Genomic DNA, 13468 nt, shown 5'->3' on the forward strand with positions numbered 1-13468 from the left:
ACGTTCACGAGGCGAAATAGTACGTATTGCATTAATGTCGCCGAGTACATTAATTTTAATTATTCCGCCATGCTAAAATGTTGAATGGAATTAACGACGAGCTGTCGTTTGTCTTCGTCAGCTTCGTTCGTACGACTTCATCCTTATTAAAATAGCTGCATCGTATTTTTCTCAACTTGCCTTAGTATCTCTGTTCTATTTTCGCATCGTGCGAATTCACGACCATAGGGTTACAGTATCATGCACCAAGATGGCGATCTGGCGTAAATGTTCTTGATACATCACGTGCTACAGGCTCGTACGATCATTTTAAGTATCGAAACATTAAATCATCCGACAGCATTTGCCGTGTTACGGATTATAAACGACCCAGTTGTAAGTCAATCGGGATTACGTTGAAGGTGATCGATTAATTGAAGTACATTTTGCGCGACGGCCGGTCGGCCAGGCGCATCAACGTCACTGAAATAAGCGGTCTTGGAGTATTTATTGCGAAAATCGGCAACGATGTTCACTCGTAAAATCTAAGACCAATAATTAGCGATAAAATATGCTTCACATGCTTTAAACTTAGTAATAAATTTGCGAAACTATTGCGTATAGGTATCTCCTGCGAGCTTCAACGCAGAACTATCTTTCCATTTCATAAATCATAAACAGGTACATTGCAATTAATAATACTTTGGTGGACATTTTCGTAATTGCATAATTTTCATAAACTAGAATTTTTTGTTAATTTTATTCGATAATTGAAAATAATAGTGGATTGAGATTACCGCGATGATCAACTGTAAGATTAAAAGTTTCTGAACGGAACGAGTGACCTAATAATTCGTCTTAATACGAATCGGAGAGAATGAGGTTATCGACTGACGATTGCCAATCATTCTCGAAGAAATTTCATTATGCCGTGCAAACACCTAAATATTTGAGTACTATATTTATAAAAAGACCGACGAACCTGAGGAAAGCCCGATGCAGACGTTGCGCCGTACAATCGTGTTTTCATTACTCTCCCTATATTTCTTTCTCTTCACTTTCTTGACGTTATTCCGAGTAAATAACATTTACCATTGCGAACACGCCGGACTTCGAGACAAATTGATCTCGCTGCAGTCACGTACGGTCTCGTGTCGAAACAACATAAAAATGTAATTACTCCTGTCATCGGAAACGAGCGGAAGAAAACGAAGAACAAGAAGGGGTAGAAGTAAAAGTAGAGGAAGAAAAGGAAGACGGTGTTAGCTGAATTGAAAGAGGGACGTGATGTTTAGTTTGGCAATGAAGCGAAGATTCGTGGCAGAAGGAAAATTTTCAAGAAATAAATCTCGTCCTTTTACGATGTTGTCGTTGCGTCTGATATTCCTTTCGAATCTATCCTACCCGTCGGATAATGATATCTCTTACCCCTGTACGTCTAAAAATACAACGTTAGTTCGGATTAAAAAGAGATAACAAAAAATTGACTATAGCACCGTATATCTTATCCGGTACAGTTTTAACCGGTTTCCGCCAACCGATCGTATTTTTTGGATTTAATTTTGAACGATAAATGAACGACACGAGGAGGGTCAAGCAGGCGGAATCGTTACGTATTAAAATATAGTACAACAGCGATAGTATGTTCGCTCGGTTCGATCGCACAGTAATTTTCATCTAGCGCGTATCGCGATGACGCAAGGCAATTTGCTCCGTGTACCAAAATACTACGGTAATAACCGTCAGAAGTTTCTCTTAATATCCATCGATTTGGCATTCTTCTATAAATGGTGGGTAATACCGAGGACGAGGACCGAGACCGATTCTAAGAAACCGGGCTCGTAATCAACGGACGGGGGGGGGGTAGTTTAGCTTCACGATTAGTCAGCCCTTGCTTACACACCCTGTGTGTCTCTTCTCTATCGTTGCATGTATATACGCGCTCGAGTCCCTCTTCTTTCATGAGTCACTGACGGAAATTACGATCGATCGAACAGCAACGAACAAACGAATAGAAGTAATGTTGCGTCCTGGCCGTTTCTACTAGGAATCCTCGTCGTGTCAGTCTTATCGTAAACGCGTTTAGAACCCCGATGACGCTGGATGACGGAACGTCTTTGTCGAAATTTATTCTCACCACGTGTCCTACCATCGCTGATCTTGTTAGCCTCTACGAGGATAGTGTCGATAGTCTTTTGTATACGTGAACGGAGATAAAATTTCCACGAAATCTTGGTTCCATGAGAAAAGTAGTTACTTTTTAAGGAAATTCCACTCTCTTCTTTTCGGTCTACTTTACTAAATAACAAACTTCTACGACGTAAGAGTAGTTCTACCAGAACAGATTAGAAGTTTCTTTGCCAGTATTACGCCCTCCTTCGTTTCGCCTCTATATTCGTCTTTTTCTTTTTTATCGACTAACTTACCCGTTTACATTTATTCCTTACACGCGCATTCGAAAAAACGGTACCGTTAGATTCGCGGTGTCATCAAAATCATTCCTATTTCGTTCCGATGGTAACTGTACGATACCTGGTTGATCTTTCATCAATTTTCGTCAACGTAGTTTCAGCGAAAGAGAATTTTTCATGTTTCGTCGAGCGTACGTCCGCCAAGCACGTTGTTTTCCCTAGAATCTTCTTGAAGGAAAACGATGGATATTCTTGAGGAATCCCGTCTGCCGTGCAATGCGCGTCCTTTTCCTTTAAATTTTTTCTTTCCTGGAACGATGATAAAACGAACGAGCGGTTACTGAATATTTACACGAAAGTCCGTCGCATCGATCGAAACTACAATGGCTCTCTTAACTTTTTTTCTCCATTCCCCTCTGTCTGGGGATTAGGATCAGGAGAATTAATTATACCGAGAGAAAATTATCGTTAATAACTGTATCGAGTTTATACTCTATATACTCTATAGTTACTCTATACACTCTCTGTTTGCTCTTTAAATTAAGACGGCTTTCTCAATATTTCGTTACTTTTACCAATTTCCATTATCGAATCTATAATATTTTATTTCCTTACTATTTTTCTCATGTGTTTTATTTAATTTTATTTTTATTTAATTCTCATACTGTTTGTATCATAGTTTCTCAATTATCTTTCTAATTAATACTGTTCTATTATTTAACAATTATCTGACATATATAATGGAGTAATTACTCGCAATCAAACGATTGGAAGGAACGTTAATCCACTATTGCAACATCAATCTTTCTACATATGTATCTCCTTCTTTCAACTCTTTCAACTCTGCTTGGCTTCTATGTTATGTAAATATAGATATCTGATAATTTATGCACACACTCGCACATATCCATGCAGTTATATAGGCTCGAACAGTTGCATCGTTCTTCTAAATCTTTCCTATGAAAATATCAATTGAACATGTAACTGTAATCTTGTACAAAACTACTTATAATTAAGTAATTTGACTATATATCAGTATGTACTTGTATAAATTTCACCAATACAAATTAACGACGTTTCCAATATAACTGCAACTTATCGAATTTCTGCATGATATTACATTTTTATCGTCATTCGGTTGAGAATAGGAACAACATGTAGAAACAAAGTTTTCTCGTATGCCAAGTTAATTCGTGTATTAACGTGCCAGTATAGCGTAGCCAATTTTCAATGTCCACCTTCGATTTACGAGTATCTGTCATTGTTACGTCGAAGAAACATTCGTTCCGAATATTATTGCCATTCGCATTGGTACATAAAACACGCGCGGTATATTGCGCGTCGTCCTAATCACGAAACAATTTTCCTAAGTGTCATGCCGACTAGACGCTAATTCGAAATTAATAAATTAAATAAAATTAATTCGAGATTTTTAAACATTACGAAGTATAAAATACTTTCTTTCTCTCTGTTATATTTCTATTATTATAGCTCAAACTTTCTCTGCTCTCTTGAAGTGTATCGAATCTAATAAGATAATTTAACAATATGAAAAATGTAAATCCGAAAAGGATTTTCCTAAGTGCCGACCAGATAGCAGGAAATCAATGCGGAATAACATCACACACATGCACATGTCTGGCGCGTATCCAGATGCGTTTACCGATGAGACATTTTTCTGCATAGAAGAACAGCTGGGATACGATTACACGATGGGCATGGAGAACCATCAGTCGCTGTATTTTATTTTCGACGCTACAATATTGCGTCGTATCGAAACTATGGTATTGGATTCGATGTTTCTCAAATCGATTATTTATTGGTTTTCTTTTTCGCTTCTCGTAAATGATAATCTCGTAAAAATGTTGTTGGAAATATTGGTAAACTTAAAATTCCGATATTTTGTCGTCCCCGTTTATTAAAGATTCGATATAACGTAAATTTTTATTAACGTTGATTCATATTACATATATCATATTCAGACATTATTATGTTGTTATTAGATATTCTCTTTTAATTCATCGATTTTGTTTCTGCTTTCTTCGAACAAGGAACGACATTCACCTCGAACAATTTCGACACATACACCACGTCTTTCCCGGTATCAGAGAGGCCATGGAACAAGTTCCACGGGTAATGAGCCAAGAAGATGATAAATATAAAGATCTGTCGCCTAAGAGATTCCGATCATACGTGACCTCTACTAGTCCCGCGGCCGGTCCAAAGCCTTTCATCGGTTCCAGATTGCTTTTTGTTCCAGTAGATATTCAAAGAGGAACCATGACCAGTCTCAACGTCGATTCTTTCAATTTCAATGCAGTTGGTGATGGTGGTGGTGGTCTTCGTCGGACGACGTCTGCCGTTCAACGTTTGCACGTTACAGCAACAAGCTGCGATCAACCCTCGAAAAATAGCTGGGCAGCAGCTTTATTCATGCGCATAATTTCTTGCAGACAGGTTACCGCAGGGGCTACGCGGCATTTAATATAAATCGAAAGAAGGATTGCCGGCGTCTCCTCTCTAGTTCTTTACGATAAGACCGGTTTTGGCGCTACTCCAGCCACGGATCCATCTTATCTTTTTCCTAACGACGTTGACAAGATTCGCTAGGAGTAGGTATTAAGCTGCTTTGCCGGATATACTCTATAAATTCGAAAGACGCGGACTCGAGACGGCATCCGGCGTCGATCTTTTGTCGCCAATGAAATAGATCGTCGATTTAACAGCCATGCACGAATATTGACTACACCTATTCGAAGCGGTAGTTTAGTCTAAGACTAAGGATGGGATATTTAACGATGCAATGCACAAAAGCGTGCGATTTCGCTATTAGAAATATAAGGCTATCGGTCTAGTTGGTCAATATCGTTTCTATTGCTGGCCAAAATTGATCGAGTATGTGCTTGTCGAAATTTTTCCTATATATAGTGGATCGTATATAAATGTAAGGAATATTAAATCCGATTTGTAGACCATGGAAATACTTTAAAGGTAATTTTTTTGTACGGGGCGTTTCTGTCTCGAACGTTTACTTTGCAACTTTAAGTTTTCCTTGATTTGTTCGTGTTAGACGTGGTTAGTTCGGGCGCTCCTCAGTCAAGAGTCTCATCGATATTTCAGAGAAAGTTAAAGATATCTTGTTCACGAAGTGCCGTGTCGTTAAACGGAGTATTTGTTTGGAAAGAAGTTTGACGAACTGGTTCTTTCCGTAAAGGTGCGTTACTGGAAATCGAGATGTGTCGTGAAGATGTTGATTTTATCTGTGATGTACTGCTATCTTCGTTAAATTACTCAGCGAGTGTTTGTACAGTACCTATTTGTCTTGCGAGATATATTTTTTTGGTTTCAGATTCAGTTACGATTTTCTCAACATTTCCAAGATGTTTCTTGAGACGATTGGATTTTCGGATTCGTTGACCTCGTCGTGTAAAGCTTAAATCCCATCCGAGAACTCATGAAAATTAAAATATAAATTCAGTCATCGAATATATGTATGTGTCAATGCAAAACTATGAAAGTGATAAATTATTATAAACGTGTTGTGCACGATATTTATCTAAATTGTATAGGAAAAACTCTAGTGTAAACTGTAAGTAGACACATAACGTACTTCATAAATAAAATTTAATCAAAATTTATACGAAACAACGATTCGATCATTCACAAAATTGAGTCGCATATGCTGTTTCGTTTACCAGAGTCCTTTGCACGTATGTGTATTTCCTACGCAGATTTAGAAAAGGCGGTCTTTCGAGGTCTTTGATAGGTCACCGGAAAAGAAGGTGGAGAGGCTATGACCAACAACGTACATCTTTCAAATGGCGATGTAAGAGAAAGCGAATCTGCATAGTGCACGGAGAACAATGCGAATAGTGCACAATTATAGAACGGCGAAAGATTCGAAAAGACTAACTGTACTCGTTATTCTTTGACCTAAGAATTTTCTAATTTTGTAAAATGTACATATTTCGTCTACACATGTTTCATGTGATTTATTAATTTTTTAGAAATTGATAGGCCTTATCTTTTAAAAAATCGACGCAACGTTAAATCTTTGTGAAAAGTTCGCTCGTTTCGTGCGTTTAAAACTGTATCAGTACCTATAGTTAATAAAATTCTTTTGCGCGCAATTGCATTCGTAGAGGCGAAGGTGAGCCAGAATATTGGTCACAGATGCAGGAGCAGACTGTTCTACCTGACCTATTAGACCTATTAGACCTTTACCAGGCTAGACGCCAGAAAGGTTACACAATTAGGAAATGGCTAGCGTCCAGAACTCTATATACTCTTCCAGAGTAACCCACCTACACCTCCTTTCACACTGTATTTCCCTTCTTGTAGCTTGCCCGTTGTAATCTTTCTTTACGAGAGACTTGCTGTGAAAATCGAATGTTTCCCGGTGCAATTTTTATTTCAACGAGTGCTATCTCAATAAACTAAGGACGTAAAGCATTACTCGTGATTTCCGACAGCAAGAGTAAACACGATTCTCGATATAATTATATTTCATTGTTACAATATCTATTAAATTTCGTTTCAACTTTATGGCGAAATTTATTTAAAGGTACGAATATGACATGAAATTCTTCTGTAGGGATAGAGCTCGATCATATACTAGTATCTTTAGAAAAGAGTTTCCTTTAAACGAACAAAGTTACACGACCATGTAAAGCCATACCGATCGTTTGTTTCAGGAGATTTTGGATAAACTTCGACGTTGATCGTTGGATTTCGACCAATTTCCGTCTAAAAAGTCGATTAAATTCTTAAGCGACGCCTATGTAGCGATTTATTGGTTCATTGGAGGACGTTGTTAGGAATCGGTGAAATGCATCGTTCGAGACCGGTTGGCTTACAATTACGTTGTCGTGTAACCATGTATTTATTGGCGGCGCTTCATTGAAATCAAGTTTTCGTTTGATCTTTGGCCAGACACGCGTCCAAACCTCGTGAAATGCCGCACAGCGTCGATTACAAAATTCTAAAATTAACCGTCGATTCGACGGTTACAATATACACGTAAATATAGAACGCATGCGGGGACGCTAGATAAAATCTTTAATCGAATTTATTAGGTCAAAGTGCAATCACGATAGAAGAGCAGCGAATCTGAAAAAAATCGACGCTTTCCAGATATCCGCAAACGTTAATTCTAAAAGTAAACTATTTCCTAGAATAAGAGTATTGGAATTAGACCGAGTGTTCACGCATTTATTAAGAGCTTAAAGCGTGTGTAAGTGAAAAAATGTATGAACAAGACTTGTTCGCAGTTGTGTAATTGATTTCTACTTCAAACTTTCTATAATATTTCAAGCCGATTTCACGAACAATGAAAAATTTATTTTTCTCGGTATAGCGAGAAATATTGAATTTTATTCGTTCGATACAATGTCCTCTTATTTATTACTGTTCTTTCCTTTTTTAAGCGTCGCAAAGATATAACCCATATTATTGTACGTACCGTGCATGGTATTGCACGCTCGTGTCATGCAATTCGAGCTTAATTAGCTCCGTGAAAATTAATATAAATGTGGCAGCGAGGTTATTAAATTGCAAAGAGTGTATTAAAGTTTAAAGAACGTTCACGCGGTTTGCTTACCTAATTCCCTGCGCATTAAACTAGCGGTAATTGATTTAATTAAAAAAGCTGGATAAGTCTGAATCGAACCGACGCGATGACTGCGTAAAATTAATTGGATGCTAGACGTTCGTTATAAATTGGCCGTAGCCGAGAAGATTCGCCGCGTTAGCTGCGCTTTGAGTAAAAGTCGTAAACGTAAGAACGTAGTTTTTCTCGGTGTAGGAATGTGTTCGAGCTCGCAAATTGTCAAACTAGTCGTCTTTCGCATCCGGAAATATCGGATAAAGAAGATTTCAAAGGAGAAAGTAGGATAGTTTGTTCGTTCGGTTGATGCTTCGAATTTTCAACTGCGATGCTAATGAAAGACCGAAGGAACTATAAAATTGATTTTAACCTCTGTTAATCGGATATGATCCTTTCAGACATGACTTTGAGAAATTTTACATTAATCGAAATTTTATTTCCACTTAATTACCGGTACGTTATTATATTATACGTACGACGTATATTATTCTAAACTGTCATAACGTAGAAAATAAAAGCCGGCCAATTGTATCAATGTTTTCGTTTTATCGGAGCTTTTAAAAAACGCTACTACGTAAAATATAAAGAGAACTCACGAATGGTGGCTTCTGTTTCGTGCAAAAAGAAAAAAAAAAAAGAAATAGAAAGGAAACAAATTCGCCTCTTTAAACGAAACAACATCATTCCCCTGCTGAAACATAACGGTCAAAATACGTGCCTCCTGCATACAATTCACCGATGAATAATCCATGGAACCATCAAACGAAGCGTGACCTCGGACTCAACGATAGTAACGTGTACGGTGTGCAGTGTACACGCAAAATACAACTAAAGAATCTAGCAAAAAAGCTACGTATAAAGATATCAGCGAAATTATCTCGTATCTCTCTACCGCGATGTCAAATTTTTGCTACGATATTCGCAGAATCGCCATGACGCGAATCGATTATAAATTATTCGTCCTAAATAACTATAAATTTTCGACGCATGGATGTTTTCTTAGTAATTCCCGTTCTAATAAATAGGAAAAAATTATTTATCTGGAACATTGTTCAGCCGCATCAACGATTGGTCACGCGGAGCATCGCGCTGCCATATTTTCATAAACTACTCGACGTACCCGGTGCCTGCGCATCTTTTCCTTCCCATAGCGATGAAACTTCCGAAGCGGGAGCCACGGTTCTCCGGCATCGTGCAAAATATTTCAACGACGTAACGCATAGATCGAATGGGAGAATTTTACGTAGGAGGATTTAACGATTTTACATATCGTCTTTTATTCGCTGGACACGCTGTGCGTGTATGCGTGCGTACGTTTCCCCCAGGGCAGCTCGCATTCGCACGTGGCGTAAAACGGACCCTGAACGAAGAAAAGCCATTCGGGTTGCCAGGACCGAAACACAACGTACGTATACATGTACATACAGCGGAGATAAGAAAAAAACACACAAGAGAAAGCGGAAAAAGTATAATTCGTCTTCTTGGTGGACGATCGATCGTGCAAGTGCGAAAGTCGTTTGTAAAAATAAGTCTGCGAGACGGAATACAGGAATTACTGGAGTGAGTAACTCTATCGTGCAAGTTACGTTCGATTTACTTAAATCGGCATAACAATTACGATCGCACGAATCTCTCGCTGTCTATTTTATTAAAAAGAAAAATAGCAGTTACATAAGCGAAACATCAGAGATTTGGATAAAGTGTCATCGTACGTACAGCTCGGAACGATGTTGTATATTTCGTGCGATACCGTAATTTGCATCTTACGAGAAGCCGTTGGAAAACGGAGAACGATCGAACGCGAGCCTATATCCACCGAAATGAAACTCGACACGTGCATCAAATCGGCTATTCGGCAGGGCTACGGCGGAATTAAATAACGCTTAAATTATACTCGAGCTCCGTTTCCACGAGCGAATTATCGAAAAAAGAAGAAAACGCGTTGAAACGGGTTCGCGCGGACTATAGGCGTTGGTGGGACGATACGTTCTCGGTCTCGGTCTTCGTTGCAATAGCAATCTTCTAAGCTTTCCAAACGAAAGAACATCGTAACGTTCGTGTTTTCGAGATTCTAATGAAATTTAACGTAGTCGAACGGAGTCCGGAATACTACGTTTTCTAATAAGCGTGCCTAAAAATTCATAGCATTTTTCTTCGATCTGTTTACGAGGAATCTATTTATCGCGAAACTAGCAATAATAATTTTCGATGGGTAAAATACGCCGCCTCGGGGAAGAATCCATTAGAGAAGGGAAACTCTCTGTTATCAGAATTCAGCCGCAACGTAGTATAGAGCGGCGTGTCACTTTCGAAATTCCGCCGGTTGGTCCGAGCGATGACACACGGCATCGTCTATACGGGTTTCGACGATCGTACATCGCGGAGCGATTACTCGAATATTCGCCGGTCGGCGGACTCGGCGTGCCTCGCATAATCGCTAGGTTATGCACGTTAAGAAGGATGTGCGAGTTAACTTAGCTCGTTGCATTAGCGGAGATGAACTCATTCCGCCTATTTCTCTCTGTCCTGCCTCAGCCTTCGCCTCTTGCTCCCCGTGCTTCTCCTGTAACGCGTTCACGACCGTATTACACCTACGTAACTCACACGAATACATAAAATAACTCGACTAGTATCTCCGATGGTTTAAGTCGACCGTTGTTTTTCATCTTTAGACTCGTCTCCGTACGTTTCTCTGCGTTTCTTCGCGAGCGTTCTCCCCGCTTCCACGTTTCGCCGCCTACGTTCCTCCCTCGCTCCATTTATGACGGAATCGACGAACCTTGAAAATCACGTCTCGCAAGACGTTTACCAAAGTTCCGGAGACGAGTACCGTGGATACCGGTGGGAGCCATGGCACGGTCCATTCCCGCCCGCGATCAACCTATCGAAAGAGCGATGAGTCAACCACGGCAGACGTACGGGCGACGTACGGGAGACGTAGGTTCGGTCGAGATCGGGCCAAACGATATCTACAGTACCTGTGTAAGCGAAATTACAATGTAAGGAAATAACGATTATGGTCTAAGTACGGTATAGCACAAGGAAGACTAATACGATTAGTTTAGGTAAAACGTCGTCGAGCATTCGACGCTTATGCTTGTATCGCGCGAAGGAAGTAAGATCTCGTGTACAGAGCTCCATCTGTGCGATCCAACGGAAATTATGTCTGAAAGTTTAGCATAACTCGACGCGGAAAATTTGTCGATATATATATTCTCCCTCGAGTAATATTTATTACTATGCAGGAACGAATGCAAAGTCAAATCCTCTTATCCGACTTTCGTTTCTAAATCTTTAAACGACTACTTAATTATTCGTCGATTACGATATTTCGATCGTAGACGAGCTACAGGATTTTACGATATCGTTATATTACATTCGTAAATACCGTTCGACTCACGTTCGATCGTATGTAACTTCTTATATACCATACGCTCAAAATAGTATGCAACATAAAATAATTACGTAACAAGATGTCGGACTGCAAACTACAAATTAAGAAACTGATCTGCTGGCCAGCGCGCCTAAGGAAAGTCTCGTGTCTCGGAATAGTCTTCGTTAAATCATGCGACTTCCGCTTCCACAAATTTTCCCCAGTTTCCCTTAGAAAGAAAGTAAAGTAACTCGACCCAGTTTCTAAAATCAACCCCTATATATCAAACTGAAACAGTTAGCACATCTTCAAAGTACCGCTTAAAAAAGATAGATAAACGAGAAGAAGAAGAAAACACGTTTCATCTACGCTATCGCGTATAATTTAGTCCGTGACGGCAAGTTGTACGATTTCATTCTTTCGTTTTTACTATTTCCAACAATTCATTTATATTTTCGACCGGCGATCTTTTCCCTATAAAGAATCGAGTCTATCGACCCTTTAAAAGTTACGTAACCTTTTCCAATCTCGAAGCAAATACAATAATCTATCCTAAAATGTTTGCGTTACATCGATCAAAGAGAATTTCCAGAACATAAGAAACGCGTAGCCATCGCGACGAAAGAAAGATCGATATAACGTAGCAGAATGGGATGCTTTTAACGCAGCTACAAATTAATATTTCTCCTGGGTCATAAAGTTGATTTTGGACGACGGCCACGAGTCGCCTATTCTTCCATTCTCGTGTCAAGACGCGCTTTCGATCTTTCTGCCTTTCCACGAGCTTTGTTCGATAGACGAGTGGGCCATTCGTCGAATCGGTTAATGCTTCTTTCCACCAGCGACGTTAAATTTTTCGTTCGGTCTGGTATTTTCGTTGGTTCGTCTGGCAACGAGTCACGAGCGCGAACGAACGAACAAACGAATCCGCAAAGATCGCCCGGTTCAAAATGCATTACAAGCATTAATACTGGAACAGGCAGACGGCCATAGAACGCTCTGCGCAACTTTAAGCCAAATTTCCTACCAACACCGACATACAACGAATCAGCTAAGCCCTTCTTTCTTCGAAATAGAGTCTTTTCGAAATAAAATCTTTCCGATCGATCAGTCGTTGCTGCGTTGATTCGGTTTAAGGGTTGTTTTATAGAAAGTACGTGTTGGGAGGAATCGTGGTCGACGTTGAAAATTTCCTGTCTTCTGGGGAAAATTTTGAATTAAAATTTCACTCTCGCCGAAGCGAAATTTTACCGTACAAATTTGTCATTTCTTATTTGGAGATGGAAATTTCTAATTGCTCTAGATTCATAGAGACTCGTTACGTAAAGACGTTTGATATTTTATTAAAGCTACCTATCTAGACACTGTGTAGCACTTTGCCGCTAATGAGAAGATTATTATTTTTATAATTTTCTGTCTTTCTCGAGTGATCGAATTGCTATACGGATAATATTACGAGATATTTAAAGCAGGTGTACATCGTAATTTGTTAAATTTTCTACGGCACGCGGAAGCTTTGATTTTTCATTTTTACGCTAGATAGGAAAACGTCGTAAAAACCTGGTAACGTTCGCCTAGTTTATGGTATACGATTATATAGGTATTACACGCGGAGGGAAGCCCGAGACGCGGTAATATAATGATTTCGCGAGCAGCATGGAGAATCGTTGGTTTCGTGACTGCAGCTTTTCGTTCGTGACTCGTTCGTGACTCGTTCGTAACCGGGATTGGAACCTGACCTCGCCGAGTTAACCATTGCGTTAACGTTCGAACGGTAGCCCGCAGCAAGTGCGAGAAGAAAGCAAGGAGGGAGCGTTCGCTTCGAAACGCAGTTTTGAAAATACACAATTTCCTCGATCATCGGTCGCTTCTGTGTAGACTATCGAGACAATTACTTACTTTCCCAGAGCCTGTTCGTTTCACGTTCTTCCGTTCTTTTCCTCCAAGAACCGTATCGTCGGAACTGTATCAAGGGCAGAGTTAAAACGCGATTGAACTTAGCGTCAGTTCGACCGCCCCGATTTAGTCGCTTGCACTTACCGACGACTTACTGAATTTTTTAGAGTACGTGTACGAGCAGCGAACGCGGACTCTAATTAA

This window comes from Bombus bifarius, unplaced genomic scaffold, assembly GCF_011952205.1.
Source record: "Bombus bifarius isolate JDL3187 unplaced genomic scaffold, Bbif_JDL3187 scf7180000008047, whole genome shotgun sequence".
Classification (NCBI taxonomy): Eukaryota; Metazoa; Arthropoda; class Insecta; order Hymenoptera; family Apidae; genus Bombus; species Bombus bifarius.